This window comes from Pteronotus mesoamericanus, unplaced genomic scaffold (genome assembly GCF_021234165.1).
Source record: "Pteronotus mesoamericanus isolate MK-2021 breed Mesoamerican mustached bat unplaced genomic scaffold, CSHL_Meso_final contig_20, whole genome shotgun sequence".
Taxonomy (NCBI): domain Eukaryota; kingdom Metazoa; phylum Chordata; class Mammalia; order Chiroptera; family Mormoopidae; genus Pteronotus; species Pteronotus mesoamericanus.
In genome coordinates, this window is record NW_026555085.1 from 35,353,934 (window position 1) to 35,372,459 (window position 18,526).

General features: G+C 39.9%; 1 non-coding gene across 1 annotated transcript; it reads left to right on the forward strand.

Annotated features, from left to right (window-relative positions):
* The first annotated feature begins 13,996 nt into the window (after positions 1 to 13,996).
* Positions 13,997 to 14,124, forward strand: LOC129068041 (small nucleolar RNA SNORA33). Its single transcript, XR_008528858.1, has one exon. It is a non-coding gene; the product is annotated as a small nucleolar RNA SNORA33 (small nucleolar RNA).
* Positions 14,125 to 18,526: the final 4,402 nt, after the last annotated feature.

The window sequence follows — 18,526 nt, forward strand, 5'->3', positions numbered from 1 at the left end:
CAACCCAGGGTCCCAGCACGGGAAATAAAGCCCCAAAACCCCTGACTGTAAAATCCTGTGGAGGTTGTAACAGTGGGAGAAACTCCCAGTCTCACAGGAGAGTTCATTGGAAAGACCCATGGAGGCCTAGAACATACACAAACCCACCTACTTGGGAATCAGCACCAGAATGTCACAATTTGCTTGTGGGCAGCAGGGGAAGTGACTGAAAGCAGGGCAAGGGCCGAGCAAGCAGCATTGTTCTCTCTCTGACTCCTCCCCACATATAGCACCACAATGCAGTCAAATGGGTTGCCTGGCCCTGGTGAATACCTAAGTCTCTTCCCCTTGTAAATAACAGGTGAACCAAGACAAAGAAATATGGCCCAAATGAAAGAACAGGTCAAAACTCCAGAAAAAGAACTAAGTTTCAAGGAGATAGCCAACCTTTCAGGTGCAAAGTTCAAAACACTGGTAATCAGGATGCTTACAGAAATGGTTGTGTTCAGTCACAAAATGAAGGAAGAAATGAAGCTATACAAAGTGAAATAAAAGTATACAGGGAACCAAAAGTGAAGGGAAAGAAACTGGGACTCAAATCAACAATCTGGAACAGAAGGAAGAATTAAACATTCAACTGGCATAGAATGAAGAAACAAGAATTCAAAAAAATGAGAGTCTTAGGAACATCTGGGATGACTTTAATCATTCCAACATCTGAATCATAAGGGTGCCAGAAGGAGAAGAGGAAGAGCAAGAAATCGAAAACTTATTTGAAAAAATAATGAGCGAGAACTTCCCCAATCTGGTGAAGAAAATAGACTTCTGGGAAGTCCAGGAAGCTGAGAGTCCCAAAAAGTTGGACACAAGGAAGTACACACCAAGGCACATCATCATTACATTACTCAAGATTAAAGATAAGGAGAGAATCTTAAAAGCAGCAGGAGAAAAGGAGAGAGTTACCTACAAAGGAGTTCCCATAAGATTATGAGCTGATTCTCAAAAGAAACCTTGCAGGCAAGAAGGGGCTGGAAAGAAGTATTCAAAGTCATGAAAAGCAAGGACCTTCCACCAAGATTACTCTATCCAGCAAAGCTATCATTTAGAATGGAAGGGCAGATAAAGTGCTTCCCAAATAAGGTAAAGCTAAAGGAGTTCATCACCAAGCTCTTATATGAAATATTAAACGGACTCTAAGAAAAAGAAGATCCAAACTAAAAACAGTAAAATGACAACAAACTTACAGCTATCAACAACTGAACCTAAAAAACAAAAACAAAAACAAACTAAGCAAACCACTAGACCAGGAACAGAACCACAGAAGTGGAGATCACATGGAGGGTTATCAGTGGTGGGGGGAGGGGGAGAATGGGGGAAAAGGTACAGGGAATAAGAATCATAAATGGTAGGGACAAAATAGATTGGGAGAGGTTAAGAATAGTATAGGAAATGGAGAAACCAAAGAACTTATATGCATGACCATGGACATGAACTAAGGAAGGGGGAATGCTGGAGGGAAGGGTGGTACAGGGTGGAGGGGGATGAAGGGGAGAAAGAAAATGGACAGTTGTAATAGCATTATCAATGAAATATACTTAGAAAAAGAATATTCTTTCTAAAAAAACAAACACAGCATTGCGGTGGGAACTTGCGGTTGAATCTGGTCTCTTGTCCTCATGAGCTCGGTGGTCTCGGGCAGTGTGCACAAGGGTCAGTTTCGACACCTGTGAAGTGAGAGTGAGAGCCACAGTCCCGGAAGGGCTTTCCTGAGTTCCCCAGCCTGGGCTAAGTGCCCTCTTCGGGATTTCTCCATCCCCTTTTGCAGTGTCTTGCATGTCATTTGCCACATGGCAAGTACTCGACATGACCCTTTCTCCCTTAGATTATAAATTCCTTCAGAGAAAACAATGTCTGGGGACCTTCCTCACCACCACGAACTAGGGCCTGGGTGGGCCCCCGCTTCTAGTTTGATCTGACTGGCTCCTCAGATCTCACCTCAGTCACCTTCACAGGGGGGCAGGTACCGACCCTCTCCTCACACATCCTACTTCTCCCTCACCCCCAAAGCTCCAAAGACATCCTTTCCATAAATTTTTATAGAACCAACTTGCTAGATTTTCTTCCTTTGGGGCATTTGTTTTAGTTTGTATTTATACATGATTTTAGTGACTATTTAAGAACTCCTCCCTTTCTGCAGCCACATAAGCCTCGAGAAAGCAGGAAAGGTCCAGGTATATGTGGTTCATCACTGGATTCCCTATGCCTGGGCAATATCCACAGAGAACATGGGTCTTGAAAGATGTAAAGGATTTGTACTGTCATGCCGGGCTGAGAGAACAGTGAATCAAGACATGTAAGTTCAGTAGGTGGATGGGAGCAAAGGGGGAAAAATTGGGACAACTGTAATAGTATAAACAATAAAATATTTTTTAAAAAAGACATGTAAGTTCATGGCTTGTTTAAGGAAAATTAAGTAATCTGTGTGTTTCTGGAACAATGGTTCTCAGCCAGGGGTGACTTCAAACACCTCTCCCAGGGGACAATTGCCAATGTTTGGAGACATTTTTTTATTGTCATGACTTGGGGATGCAATGGACAACGAGTAGGAAGAGGCTAGGGATGCTGTGAAATGCCTCACAGTGCTCAGGACAGCCCCACGCAACAAAGAGTTATGTATAATTCTAGCTCAGTATGACAACAGTGCTGAGGTTGAGAAACCCTGTTCTAGAATAAACAAAGCTGGATACACAGTTTGAGGCTTTGTCATGGAAAACCCCAAGTCTGTCTTTACAATCTCTGACACTGATTAGGACACACTTGTACTAACAAATTTTTGTGGAATGAATTTAAGACTTGAAAAACCAGCTAACTGGTAAATTCAGGGCAAATTGCTGAAGGACATTTCACCAGATACAGAAGGGAAGAGGAAATACTTTCCCCTTTCAGGCAGACAGACATAGGTTCAGTTCTCTCTAGACACACGTCATTTTTCAAAGGGCCTTCCTCTAGAAAGAGCCACTTTCCATTTCCACAGAGGAATGGATGTGTTTAAAACTTAATTGAACAGTTAAAGTAATACTTAATTCTTTGAGGTACACTATTGGCAGTTTAATCCTATTTGATGACTGCAATCTCATTACATTTCAGGAATGGAGAATAGAAACAAAAAAATCCTTGGAGGGATGAAAACTTCTGTCCACACCAATACTGGCACACAGCTGTTTATAAAAAGTTGTCTGAACGACATCTTTGTTGCTTACAAAGTTTTGGCTGACCATGTTTTTTGGACTTAAAAAAATAAGTAATTCAAGTAAGAAATAGTGGAGATTTTTAAAAAATATGATATTTTGGGTTTCTGATGTTTAAAAAAAGTTAATACAAATAGATTTTTAAAAATATTCTGCTAAAACTCAGGAAAATTTTGAGATTCTTCCAAAATATATATTTATATCTTGAAATAACACTTGCTTAATCAACGGGTATCCCAAATTTCAGTAATTCTACTCTGGTTTATGTGCGTTATGTATGAAGTTCAGTATTAAGTTACATTCCAACTTTCAATAATGCTTAATAAACGAAAGCAGACTAAAGCAGTAAGTTTTTACTAGACTCTAAATTTGTTGGCTATATACAAATACAAATGGTCAAGGAACATTATTAAACAGCGAGAATACCCAGTAAGGGAGAGAATGTGGGGAAGTAGGGACTCATAGTTTTGGTGGGACTGGGAATCAATGTAGTTTTTTTATTAAAGGCAATTTGACAGTCTCTTCCAAACTTTTAAGTAACATACACTCTGAAAAAGCTTCTAGAAATTTGTTTTATAAAACATACACAAGAACTACATGGAAAGATGTTGGCAATATATTAAAAAGAAAACAAGGTACAAATAACAGCAATGACCTCATTTAAATTTATACTTGTATATAAATTAAAATATCTGGAACTGGATATCTCTAAATAACCCCAAAGTGTATAAAGTGATTACCTCTTCAGAAGTGGGTTTGGGGGGTTTTATTAATTTTCTATTGCTATGTAACAAATCGCCACAAACTCAGAGGCTTAAAACTAACACTAATGCCTTTGCTAGGTAACTCAGTTGGTTAGAGCATCATCCCGATACTCCAAGGTTACGGGTTTGATCCCTGGTGGGAGCATGTACAAGAATCAACCAATGAATGCATAAAAAAGTGGAACAACAAATTGATGTTTTTCTCTCTCTCCTTCCTCTCTCTCTCTCTAAAAATAAACTTTTTTAAAAAGCCCCTAACACTACTATGTAGGTTAGAAACCTGGGTGCTCTGCTCAGGGAATCACAGGCTGAAATCAAGTTGTTTGTCAGGCTCTATTCTCATTGAAAGACTATGGGGAAGAATCCACTTCAAGTTCATTCAGGTTGCTATGATACTGTGATTTATAATAAGAAATCTATATTTGATGTTCCCCCCTGTTTCTGACACAGAGATCCTAAGACTCTTGGACTTTCCTAAGTGGTGAGATCAATAACGGTGCCTTCCGTTTTGTGAATGAGGTGACTTTTTGAGATGACTTTTGGAACCACACTTAGGTCGGGGGAGGGTCTGGTTGCCAGGAAAACCAACCATGGAGTAGAGGAGGGCTGGGGGCTGGAGGTTGCATCAATTGTCAATGGTCAATAATTCATCAAGCATGCCTATATAATAAAGCCTCCCATAAATCCCCCCAAAAGCCTCCGGGTTGGTGAACATTCTTTGGAGAGATTGGTGTGCCCGGAGAAAGCATAGAAACTCCTCCTTGAACTTTTCCCATACCTTGTCCTATGCATCTCTTCCATCTGGTTGTTCCTGAGTTATATATATCCTTTACCATAAACCAGTTATCTAGCAAGTAAAATGTTCCCCTTAGTTCTGTGAGATGCCCTAGTAAATTGAGGAAAATTAAACAAACCCAAGGAGGGGGGTCCTTGGAACCTTCATTCTATAGCTGGTGGGTCAGAAACAGAGGTGACAACCTGGACTTGGCAACTGGTGTCTGATGTGAGGGAGTGAGGAATGGCAGGCAGTCCCGTAGGACTGAGCCCTTTCATAACCGGTGGGATCTGACCGTCTCTCTGGGTAGAAGGTTTCAGAGTCGAGTTGAATTGTAGGACACACAGGTGCTGCCTCAGAATTGTTTGGTGGTGTAGGGACCCCCAACCCCTCACCCCTATCAGAATTGGTGACCATAACTGTACTGGCAAAATCCCATTCCTTGCGTAGTAATAGTTATGAAACGGAGGTCCCATTTCCTTGCTGCCTGTCACTCAAGGGGCTGCTTGCTCTTAGCTTCCAGACTCTGCCTTGTAGTCCCTTCCATTTTCAAGTGGCCTAATCCTCTCACACTTCCTCTCACTTCCTCTTCTGTCACCACGCAGGAAAAACTCTCTGATTTCAGATGACTCGTGAGGTTAGGTCAAGCCCACTCCAATAACCTCCTGTGTTAAGGTCGATCGTGCCATGCACCATCACCCAAACATTCAAGTCCATCCTATTCCCAGTCCCAGGGATTACGTTGGTATATTCACCAAGGAGGAATCTTGAGGGGCCATCTAAAAATTCTGTCCTTCAAAAGGGTGGAGGTAAAGGAGGGGTGTTTTCATTTTGTACCTTATACATATCTGTAACGTTTGTCTTTTGGGGGAAAGAATGTATATTACTTTTTGAAACGTAAAATGTCTGGAAGTATATACTGTAATATTTTAACACTGTCTAGGTGTTTTATAAGCATGTAGTAATCAACTTTTATCATATAAGTTATTTCCCTTTTGAAATAAAAATTTCTGCTGGTTATAGACTAAAGCAGTTAACAGAGTTTATATTGACGCCAGTTTGGCTAATGATAGTTGGTTTTGGGGGTTTTTTTTTTGCAGCGGCTATAAATATACACCCTGATAATGCAGCATGGCCAGGATGTAAACCTACAAACAGATGTGAGGAGGGTCTAGGTAAATTGCTGGAAGTTAGACACACAGGTTGTCAGGAGCACCACCGAGAGAGAGCATCAGGGGAAAGAACATCCTCTGTGGACTTAGGTGCCAGGGCCCTCACTGGCTGGGGGCAAGTCTCACAGTTTTTCTGCATCCCTTTCCCCTCATATGTAAAATGTAGGGGTTGAACCTAAGATTCAATGTTTTTTCCTCAGTTTTTTGTGGTTTTTTTTAGATTGTTTACCATGGTTTCTGACAAAAGTCTCCTAATGGTACTATCCTAAATAAACGGTCTGAAAGCATTGCTAGCCTGATGGTGAGGGGTGAGTTTTATGTCTTTTTGAATGATCATTGTATCCCCTGAAAGGAAAGGTTGAGAATTTGTATTTCTAAGAAGTTCCCAGGTGATGCTGAAGCTGTGGTCCAGGAACCCCACTTTGAGAGCCACTGGGGTAGAGTATGTTATACAGGATGTTCAGAAGGCTTCTCTGATAATATGACCTATAAACAGACATCTAAAAGAGCAAGCCATGTGGAGAAGAGCAAGAATTTTCCAGCCAGAGAACAGAGAATGGGAGCCCCAAAGGGGGCATGTACTTGGAGTGTTTGAGAAACAGCAAGAGGACCCGTGTGGCTGGAGTGGAGAGCAAAAGAAGATCATATAGGTTTTGATGGCTAATATAAAGACTGATTTTTACCCCACGAGAGGCAGACAGCCAGAAAAGGATTTTGAGCAGAGGAGTGATGTGGTCTGTGTTAAAAGTAGGCGAATGTAAAGTATGGCTGTCGGTAGCTATAATGATGACTTTCAACACTGTATAATAAGATTCATACTCATTTCATCGTGTAGATAGATAAATGGATGGAAGGGAAAGGCTTACATTGTGTGACAACCACTATAGACTGAATGTGACCCCCTAAAGTTCATGTGGTGGAAGCTGATGCCCAGTTTGATGGTATTTGGAGGTGGGGCCTTGGGGAGGCGATGAGGTCCGGAGGGTGGGGGGTATGACAGGGTGGGGGCCTGACTTCCGTAGCACCAGTTAACAAACTCAGATGGTTTTCACAGAGGCCCCGCGGCTCTCCCAGCTCCCATGTTTTTGTAATTTTTCATTTCCCTGACTCTACTGAGCCCTTACACACCCTTCCCAGCACTTCTCCATTCTCCCCTTAAAATGCCCAGTTCACTTCTATATAAATCAAAGTTGCGTTCAGTTCATGCTGTACTCTTCCCTATTACAACGATATATTACTGATTAAAATCTGTCCTTAGTGTATGGCTTTGTTTATCTTTGACAAAATGTGCACAAATGTGTACACACTATCCATACATGTGTACTTAATTTAACACATCAGATATCCAGTTGTGCTTTGGTGAGATTTTAAATAGTGACTGTATTGCTAGAGATCACACTATCAGCTCTCAGGTCCAAAAGCTGAAATAACCTCTTTATAATAAACAATGTTGGGAAGGAAGTTCTTAGACTCTAGTCAGAAGAAGGAGATATTCACATTCCTCTGACACTAATTCATTTCTTGAAGTTCCTGGTTTATTTATTGTATAGAGTTGTTTGTTTGTTTGTTTTTCCATTGATTTGTTTTGTGGTTTGCAGTTGTGAAATTTGAGCTTTAAAATTGAAGAGTAATTAATTACTACCTCAGAATAGAATAAAATAACCATAAAAAATGAGCTTGAAGAGGTCAAATATCTTTTATCCATTCTGTGCTATACACAAAGCACAGGGTCAGGTAATATCCTTGTAGAAAATAATCAACCTTTGAAAATAACCCAGAAAGAACTTTTCTGGGGTATGTATTTGTAGGGTTTATTGTGATAAAAAAAACATAAAACACAATATTTTTTAATTTCAACTATCCATAAGTATAAAATTCAGTGGCATTAAATAGATCCACAATGTTGGATAACCATCACTACTATCTAGACCTACAAATTTTTCATCATCCTCAACAAGACTTTTGTATCCATTAAACAATGCGTAATTCCCCCTTCTTTCCCTCTCCTTGGGCCCTGGTAACCTCTACTTTTTCTACCAGAAAGAGCATTTTTAATATTAGATTCTTTTTTTAATTGTCATTCTATTTCAGTTGTCCCGATCTTTCCCCCTTTGCCCTCCTCAGCCGACCTCCCGCCCGCGCCCGCCACAGTCAGTCGCCACTCTGTCGGCCATGTCCATGGGTCATCCAGACATGTTCTTTGACTGGTCCTTTCCCCTTCTTTCCACCATTATTCCCCTACCCCCTTGTCTCTGGCTGCTGTTCAGTCTCTTCCATGTTTCCATGTTGCTGGTTCTCTTTTGCTCATTGGTTTATTTTGTTCGTTAGGTTCCTCTTATAAGTGAGATCATGCATTTTTTTTCTTTCACCGACTGGCTTATTTCACTTAGCATAATATTCTCCAGTTCTGTCCATGCTGTCTCAACAGGTCGGAGTGATCTCCTCATCTCCTGATGGGAAATATCAGATTCTTAAAAGTTATGTTTTATAGCTGTTGAGGAAGACATTTTTATTTTCCTTATCATTAGGGATTAATCTGACCATATTCTGATCTGGTGATGATATGAATCATATCACCAGTGCTGGTGATATGACTATGCATGAGATACATACTACATGGTAGCCTGCATGCAAGTAAGTCACATAAACATGTAAACAGTCAAGTGTGAAATAATAAAAAAGTGCCCTCGCTGGTGTGGCTCAGTGGACTGAGCCCTGGCCTACAAACCAAAGGGTCCTTTGTTCACTTCCCAGTCAGGGCACATGCCTGGGTTCCAGGCCAGGTCCCCGGGGGGGAAGCTTGAGAGGCAACCACACATTGATATTTCTCTCCCTCTCTTTCTCCTTCCCTTCCCCTCTCTCTAAAAATAAATAAATAAATCTTTAAAAAAAATAAAAAATAAAAACCCTGTATGTTGGTCTCTGACCCTGGTTCCTGGCACAAGCTCCTGAAACCCCTGTACTTTCCTAAGTTATAAGAGCCCTAGGAGCATCTTCTGTTCTAATATCTGGTCTTCAATCCTGGTTTCCAGCACAGCTCCTAAATCTCTTGGAATTTCCTGGGTGATACGAGAGACATATGTTCTAATGAGGCTCCTCTTGGTGGGCTCCTGACAGCTTCAGGGTGGGAGCTGGTCCCCAGAAATACCAGGCCATGAATAAAAGCTTGGAACTTTCAGCCCCACTTCCTATCCTCCAGGAAGGACAGAGGGGCTAGATACTAAATTAATGACCGATCATCATGATGAAGCCTTCATAAAAATCCACAAAGTAAGGGGTTTGAAGACCTGTGGGTTGCTGAGCACTTGGGAAAACTGGGAGGGTGGCGTCTCTTGAGAGGCCATGGGAGCCCCTCATGCCCTGCTCTCTGCACCTCTTTATCTGGGCTGCTCATCGGTGCCCTTTATTCTATCCTTTGTAATACACCAGTAATCATAAGTGTTTTTGTAAGTTCTCTGAGCCGTTCTAACAAATTATCAGACTCAAGGAGAGGGTTATAAGAACCCTCTGACTGGCTGATCCGAAGTAACAATCTGATTTAGCAAAAGGCATCTGAAGTCAGGGGTAGTTGTGTAGGATCTGACATTAACTGCGGGTAGACAGTGTCAGAACTGAATTGGATTTTAGAACAGTCTGCTAGTGTCAGGAAAATCTACACATCTCGTGTCGGAAATGAAGCAAATGTAGTGTGAGAGTAAAGGAAAACGGGAATGTGTCCTCAGACATCAACTAGTATAAGAGTATGTTCTATAGAACCCGTTTTTTTCTACATAATTTGTTGTGAGGTGATCAGTGTCAAATAAAATATACATTTTTATCATTTGCTTCTATTCCTGTCTTCTGGATCAGTTCTTCATTTTTCCTTCTAAAATGTTGCATGCCACATGTGAGGCAATGAAGAATTTTTAAACAGCTCGGTTAAGGACTTGAACATTCATCTGCAACGGCCTATCCTCGTTTCATGCTGCCGTGTTCCTAGTGATTTCTTCACAGCCATCCATCTAGGACAAGCCTTTGGAAAACATTTGTCATGACAACCTTCATACCCCTTCAAAACTCCGAGGCCCTGTTGCACCTCAAATGGCCCAGGGGTGGGCTGCAGGTGCTTCCCTCCCTTGACAGCCATGCAGAAAAAAGCAAAATCCTTTTTGATTCAATAGAAAATATTATTTTTTCTGTTAATTACAGGGTCTGGCAGAAGTAAGTCCTGCTCGAGTGTGGTTGGTAGGGTAATACGGTGGGTGTAATAATTTATAGTTTTAATTTGAACATTTCACCTAGAACGTCATAAAGTATGTTTGAGTGTGATATTGTTATGTTATAGAATTATATGCTTATGATTTTGTAATAAAAAAGGGGCATTATTTGCCCCAGACCCTGTATTTTATTTAAATCATTTCTTGAGCTCAGTTTAAACTTCTACTATAACCTATACCAGGGGTTGGCAAACTTTTTCTATAAAGGACCGGATGGTGATTATTTTTGGCCTTGCTGGCCTTGTGGTGTCTGTTGCAAATTCATACTCAACTCTGCTATTGTAGTTTCCCCGAGCCATAGACCATATGTAAATGACGGGTGTGGCTGTGTCTCAATATAAGTTTATTTAAGACTACTGAAACTAGAATTTCATATAATTTTCATGTCATAAAAATTTATTATTTTTTGATTTGTTTTCAGCTAAAAAATGTTAAAACCTTTCTTGGGTGTCAGGCCCAACAAAGACAGCTGGATTTGGGCTGTGGACCATCAGAGTTTCACTACCTCTGCTTTTTACTAATTTTTTGTTTGCACCGAAGTTTTTTTTTTTTTTTTTTTTAATTGTTGACATTATTGCAGATGTCCCCAATTCCCGCTCCCTGCACAGAGGTCTTTACAGCTTATTTAGACCCACTGAATTTCTCAATGTATGAAACATCTTAGTATTTCTTTAGAATGTCAAGTCCCACTCATGTTTGCATAGTGAAAGGACAGATCAAAAAGCAGAATCTTACTCAGGCTAACAAGTTATTATTCTTTAAAGATTCTTTAAAGTTATCTTAAGATAGGACTACACACGGGACTTAAATTAACAGCCTTGCTAATAATTTTTTTCCAATAGCTTTTTTTGAAGTCACACTTCTGGTCACAAATTAGGCATGATCTTATCCTCTTTGCCCCCAAATTCATTCGCAGTTTGCTCCACTTAATCACTTTTTAACTTTATCTTCATCGGTGTTAAACTATTCTTGTACATGAAGAGTAGTTTTGTAATGACCTCATTAAATAGCTAGGGTTTTTATTGTTGATGTTGTTACTTTTAAGATGAAACTTTACTGGATTCATGTGGCTTATGTTACAATTGTGAGAGTTTGATGAGTCAATATCATCTCAGGAGTAGCTTTCTTTAAAATTCAAATTGGTTGGAAACTTGGAGAGCAATAATATAGGTAAGTGGAATTTATTCCCCGTTCAGTACAGTGTTAGGTTCTGTGGACACACGAAAGAACTACTCTACCTTTGAGGAGCTTACAGTTCAGTGGAAAAGACAAGATGAATTATGGTACATGAAACCATAATGAATTTATTAATTCACTGAGAACTCCCACTTGCTACTAGTCACTGTACTGTACGTTATGTCATTTTTGTCCTAATGCAGAGGAGAAAAAAAATCTTTTTAAAAACAATTTTTAAATTGATTTTTAGAGAGAGAGGAAGAGGGAGAGAGAGAAACATCAATTTGTTGTTCCACCTATTTATGCATTCATTGGTTGATTCTTATATGTGCCCTAAGGATCAAACCCACAAACTTTGTGTATAAACTGGACAGGGCAACTCCATCATGGCAAAACATTCTTTTTCCTACTACCCACCTAGGTTTTGGGGCTGCAGGGACTGACAAAAGTCAGATTAACAGGAGAAAGGACATAAATTTACTTAACACAGTTTTTACATGGTGCCCAAAATGGTTGAACCTGAGTGTTTTTTTTGTACCAGTGGAGAGTCGTGAAAAAACATGGTAGGACAATAGAATACCATCCAAGGTTTGTGAACTGGGGGAAACTTGACAAGGCCTGTTCGTTCAGATTCTTCTCAGCAGCCCTTGGTCTTTGGAGGTCAGATGTTCTTTTACTGTAAATACAAGGAGGGCGCTTCTCACAACAGGGTCAACAGGGTCCTATGACTTGCCTCAGGGAAGATGGGGGAAGTCCCTCAGTTTTTCAGTTGAAAATATTCAGTATGCCAAAGGGTCATATTTTAGGGTAGCGTGTTCTGAATCCTGCCACAACTATGAAATGAGATAGATATGGTAAGCATTCCCCAGGGGAGGGAGCTGAGGCTATGAGAAATTAAGCTGCTCGAAGTGGCAAGTTGAAAGTTACCGCCTGGCTCCAAAGCAAATTCTTTTCCCATCTACCACTCAGATTATTGAGTCCAATCCTCTTCATTAGAGACATAAAGAGTTAACATGGGAAAAATAATGTATTTACTTTCTAATTTAATTCCCTATAAAAATGACCATTGTTAGAATCAGTATGTGGAGAATAATGTGCCCTGGCAAAAAGGCCATGCGGATGCCAGAAGCTCCTACCAGACAACCTGATCTATAAGACTGTGTTTTCTATGGGGCTAAATGCCATAAAGGAAATATATCAAACTAAAATTTAAAACATTTAATCTAAATTTAATTTTAGTTTTAAAATAAAACTACAGCACTAGAATTTATCAAGGAAGGTAGGTATGTATGATTTGATGCCTGTCATGTTTGCAGAAATCATTTAAGTTAGTCCCCAGAAGACATAGAAAAAATACCTCTAAAGACTCTTTGTGGAAGCATGGGAAGAAACCAGAATGTGTCCTACTTAGATTTTAAATGTTAGCTCCTTTAACTGAAGTCCATGCTGGTCAGCAATAATAGTGTTATCTATGGGTCAAGGCCAAACTGCCAGCAAGGTATTTAATTGGCCTACCTGGTGTTACATGGCAAGACTCCTAGGAGTTAGAAAGAAGGGTGCTGCGCGCATTATCGTCCCCTAAAGAGCTTTGTCAGAGATGTAGCGAGGTCAGGAAATGACAACTTTGGTACAGAGAGAACAGGGAGAAAGAGAAGCCAGCCAGCAAAATACTGAAGTCATCAAGATTATATTACTAGAATGTTGTGATTGATGTTCACGTAAGACAAAGCACTAAGGTTATTTTTCCAAATGACTCTTCTATTGAGTGCGAGTATATGAGAACTCTCCGTACTCTATTTGCAAATTTTCTGTAAATCTAACATTATTCCAAAATACAGTTTTAAATAAATCTTTTAATGATACCTTGTCTATTTCTCACTTCCTTTGGCAGAGAGATGTGAAGCAACTCCCTTCCCCAACAATGTTTTTTGTAAGCCTCATGCAATCCTTCTAGCCTTTTATTGTTAGAAATAAAAATAGTGGGTTAACTCTTGGGTTAGCCCCAAGAGGTTAACTACCCTTCGTGTAAAGCTCAATAGTCAGTATTCTCAAACAGAAATGAATTTTAGTTTCAATTTTATTGACATTGTTAGTATAATAAACTTTTTTTAGTTCATCTGTAAAATATAGACTGCTAAAAATTGCATTATTTACATTTTTTAATTGAAACATTATAATAATAAGGAAAAGGATGTTATAGCAGAAACTTCTAAAGTCTTATATATGTAAAATTGAAGTATCCCTTCCCATTGACTTTTCTTTTGCTATCTGAAACTAAAAGGAATGAAAGTTTTCATCACTAAAATAAGGCCTTTACAAGGGTATCCAACTTTTCCAATAAACAGTTTACAAACAGATGAACCTTTGATAAGGGAGATTAACATTGGTTTGCTGTATGCCAGGTGCTTTACAAATGCTGTCTCATTTAATCTTCACGAAAGGGCCTGACTGTGTGGTAGATATTATCCCCGGTTTCCCTGTGAGGAAACAATAAAACTGAGACACTAATTAAACTTTTACAGATCTGCAGCTAGCAATAAACTGGAGGCAAGTTTTGATCCCAGATCCAACAGACTCCAAAGCCTTTTGTCACCTCCCAACAAGGTTTATCAAGAAATGTAAAATAAAGCCAGTCAGTATCTGCTTACCTGAATGTGTTTCTGCAGAAATTTAGAAAGAACTGGCAATAGTAAGGCCATGTTACGAGCCTTAAAGACATTAAAGTCCTTAAGGTCCCTGAAAATGGCTACAAGACAAAAAAAAAAAAAAGAAAGAAAGAAAGAAATGTAAAATAAAACCTCTTTCCCATTCATTTAAAATACAGGGTCCAGCAGGGATAAGACCTGCTTGAGTGTGGTTGGTAGGGCAATAACATGGGGGTAAATAATTTATAGTTTTAATTTGAACATTTCACCTAAAATGTCATATGGTGTGCTTGAGTGTGATATTGTTATGTTATAGAATTACATACTTATGATTTTGTAATAAAGGGTTTTGTAATAAAAGGGGGCATTATATTGTGCTGAACCTTGTATATTCTTCCTGTAATATCTACACTAAGATTTCCATATATCAGTATCATGCTGAGTTTATTTGCTAGGTTAGAGAATGACATAGTAAACGAAAGAGAAAGTTCTTGATTCTCCTCACATTTTTTTACTGCAATAGCCAAGAGGTAATTCTGGAATAAACTAGCAATGCCATGTATGTTCCACAGAACATTGATGCAAAGATGTTCCTTGGGGGAGAAAAGAGTCTTTCTTGGTGAAATAAATTCAAGAAATTCAGCATACTATCCCCACTAGGACATGAATGGTGAACATTAGTTTATTTAGTAAAGACTGAAAAGTTCTTTGGTCAAAACTGTTTTATTCTGTTTAACTTAAAGAAAAAATTTTTTCTTTAAACTTAAGTGATTGCTAATTTTAATGCCATGCAGCATTTCTCAAAGTGTGGTGCATGAGGGGTATACATTAGTATTACCCGGGATACAGGCTAACAATGCACATTTTGGGGCCTTGCCCAACCTCAGATCAATTGGATACAACCTCTGGGGAAGAGCCTGGAAATCTTCCCATTTAACCAGCTCCCAACGGAATTTTATATACATTCAAGCATGAAAAAAGTCATTGGCATCTTTCAGTTCTTTATCCACACTTCCACATGCTCTCCTGCAGCTGCTGCCAAGAGCTCTCAGAATCAATCACTTCACTTTAATTGAGCTTTGTGGGCGGCCTTGAACTCCAGGTTGTTAGGGGAAGCAAGAGTTCCCAGATTAGAAATGTAAATAATATCAGTCACAGAGGTTGAAAATTACAGATCACTTTTACATGCAAATAGACACAATTCCTTTATTTTCACCTCCCATTGTTTCAGTTGGCCCCCCCTGAGAGTTTAATGTACCTGTCTAACTGGAAGCTTTCAACACAATAGGACTATCGATGATGTAAATATTTTCCATCTGTCCCTTCCCTTTCATTTTCCTTCCTCTTTGGTTTATTTTTTTCCTCTTTAGTATGAAAAAGCTAGAAAGTGATATACTAAAATGTTAATAGTGGTTGTCTTTAGTTAATTGGGATGTAAATAGGTTATTTTCTCCCCGCCCCCCACTTTGTATTTTCAGGTTTGCCAATGTTAAGTCAGTCAGTGAACTCAAAACTGTATGTATGTGAATAAAGAAATCTGTTGGGGGGAACACCCTGGACCACTGGCTACCTTGGCAGGAGGGAGAGTAGAATGAGATGTTATATCTCAGTGTTTCTTCACTGTTAGGTATAGTTTTTGAAAATACTTAAGTTAAAACTGTTTCTCTAGGTGATTTTTTCCTTCTGCCCTGTTTTTCTCTTTCTCTCCGTGACCCTATCTTGTCCCACCAACTGTGAATTCTGTGTTAGGGAGGCAGCTGATGACACTGCTGGAATGAAAGAGCCACTGTCGGGCCTTGCTCTGTCAGTACACACCACACTGTGGTTATGTATGGTCTCTTTCTCCTGGAGGGTTGAGATTCCTCTTTATAATTCCACTGCTATTTTTAACATCCCTACAGGGTAAGGAGAAAGCCAGGCCCTGAGTCTTTGAGCCGGTCACAAGTTTTCTGAATCTCCATTTCCTCTGAAGCAAATAATACAGAGCTGAAGAAATCGCTTGCAGTTTAGAGTGTTTTGTGTAATAATTTCTTCCCATACTCTTTTCTTTCTTTCCCTCCCTCCTTCCCTCCCTCCCTCCCTCCGTCCCTTCCTTCCTCCCTCCCCTTCCCTTCCTTCCCTTGCTTCCTTTCTTTCTTTTCTTTCTTTCCATACTCTTAAAGGAGCCAGACCTCTTAGTTATTAAAAGACCACAGGGAAAGTGGGACTAGAAATGCACATTAATTTGTGTTGGGGAAGGATCTTACAGTCATTTGTATCCTCTGCAGCAACACTGTACTTTGTTTTCTAAGCATGAATGAAGAAAACCCCAGACAGTGGACAGCCTAGCACAGCCAGCAAAGGGAAAGGAAACCACGGGCCCAGACACTCCAGGCACTCAGTCCCTTGGGCAGAGTGGCTTTGATAATTTTCCTCATTACTCTGGAGGCTAATTTTTCAGTCTGTACTTGAAACCCGGCTATAATCACCCTCTGAGCACAGAGGAAGAAGCTAAATCAGCCCCTGGAGAAGCACCGGGGAGCCCGCTGGCTTTGCCGTGGCTGCTGGCGGGGCCCGGCTGCCCTGGAGATGCTCGTGAGAGCAGAGAATTATGCGCAAGGATTGGAAACCAGGGCGGCTACCTTGGCTGCATTCTTCTCACTCACAGGGAAATGAAGTTCAGACCCACACGCAGCACTCATTGTTAGGTATATGAGGATCATTTTAGCTATCTCAAGTCTGGGTTTTCCTTAGAAATGTGAAAATCTCCTTTAAATATTTTTAACCAGTACTAACAACAGAAGTCCCTTGACTCTTCTGAAAAATGGGAAAATAATTTTAGAAATTTTTACCACAATAAATGGCTATGGAGGTACATTCACATTTGCTGTTATCAGTACTGTTTGGGGACTCACCCTTCACAAAGCTACTAAGGGTAGACTTTCACTACACTTGGGCTCAATTTTCTTTCGATTTGGGGTTACTCTTACATTAGAGACTAAATGCAGTCCCGTGGCTAAGATTTAAGTGACACCCAGGGTATAAGAAGTTTTTATCAGGGTTTTTAGTTGATAGAAATATTTTAACTTGAATTGCCCAGTATACGTATAAACCAAAAGCAAATTTCTTTCTATACTCTTAGAGGAGCCAGACCTCTTAGTGCTATATGTATACACATAAGAAAAAACCTACCTGAGACCAGATTCTCTAGTCAACAGAAGCCTGTGTGCTGACTTTTTCCAAGAGAACTTACAGAAAAAAAGTAGCCTAGTGAACATTCTAGTGAGTATTCTAATGAATGACCTTTGATGTCCTTGAGGTCACCGGAGGAGACAAGCATGCATATAACAAGTGGCAAGTATTTTAGTACGGTATTAACAGGCCTGCTACATCCTTCCACCCTCAAAAGAGGTGGTTTCTGGGCACCTCAGGGTTGAGGGTGTCTAGGGTGAGCTCAGTGATTGCTCTGCTCAGGGCAGCTGCAGCGAGTGGCAAGGAAAGCCGTAACTCCTGGGTGAGGGGCGCGGAGCAGCACCTGGGGTCCACCCGGAGCAGCTCATCTCCATGGAAGACAGAGGCTGATCTGGCCTCTTTTTCTTTCTTCACTAATTATGACCCCTGCTGCTATCTCAGTTTTGTTCTTTTTCCACGCCCACTCCAGCCATTCCTATCTACTTACTAAGCAAACACAACAACGGTGCAATGCCTTAAATCCTAAACTGAGGGGTGCTGCAGGCTGCTGGCTAGAGACTAAGTGGCTGGAGACTAGAGCTGTCCTTGTCTTATTTCTATCTGATTAGAGAACTAAAAGGCAAGTTTTCCAACACCCATCCTTGTAAATTTACTCTCTTTTTCTAAGTTCTTTTCAAAAATGGTTATCAAACACTCTTAGTTTTGTTAACAGGCCTCTTTAAATTTTTTTTTAATTTGTTGATTTGAGAGAAACATTGATTTATTTTGACATGAACAAGTGGCCATTTGGGGTGAGACTGTGCCTTGTCAGTAGATAAAAATGGAGAGAATCAGGCCCCAAAGGTGAAATGAGAGACAGATCATTTTCCAGAATTTTCTACCTCTTTCTTTCTCCAAGAACTGCTAATCACCACAGCTTATAACCGTGATAGAAACCAGAAATGTTACTTACAAAAAAACCCCCAAAACCAAATTCAAAAGAATCTCATCGCTATTCTTCAAAGTCTCCTCCCAAATCCAGTTTCTAGGATAAAAATCATTGAACAATTCCCCTTCCTACCACCCAATTTCTAATCCTACTTTTGTCATTGAAGCGGGCACAGTCAAATTTTATCTGTCATAATGATAGCTCTGTAATTTTCTGTGCAAAGTTCAAAATATTTTACAATAAACAGAAAGTCAACTTCAAATATTTAGGTATCAAAATTTCAGGAAACATCCTAATCCTATTACTTCATTACTTCGGTCCTCCTGATATGTATCTGTTGTATTTCAGAGGGAAGTATTCAACAACTCAATGTCAATGCTAATTGCTCAAGTTTTATCTCTAAAGCTTAGAA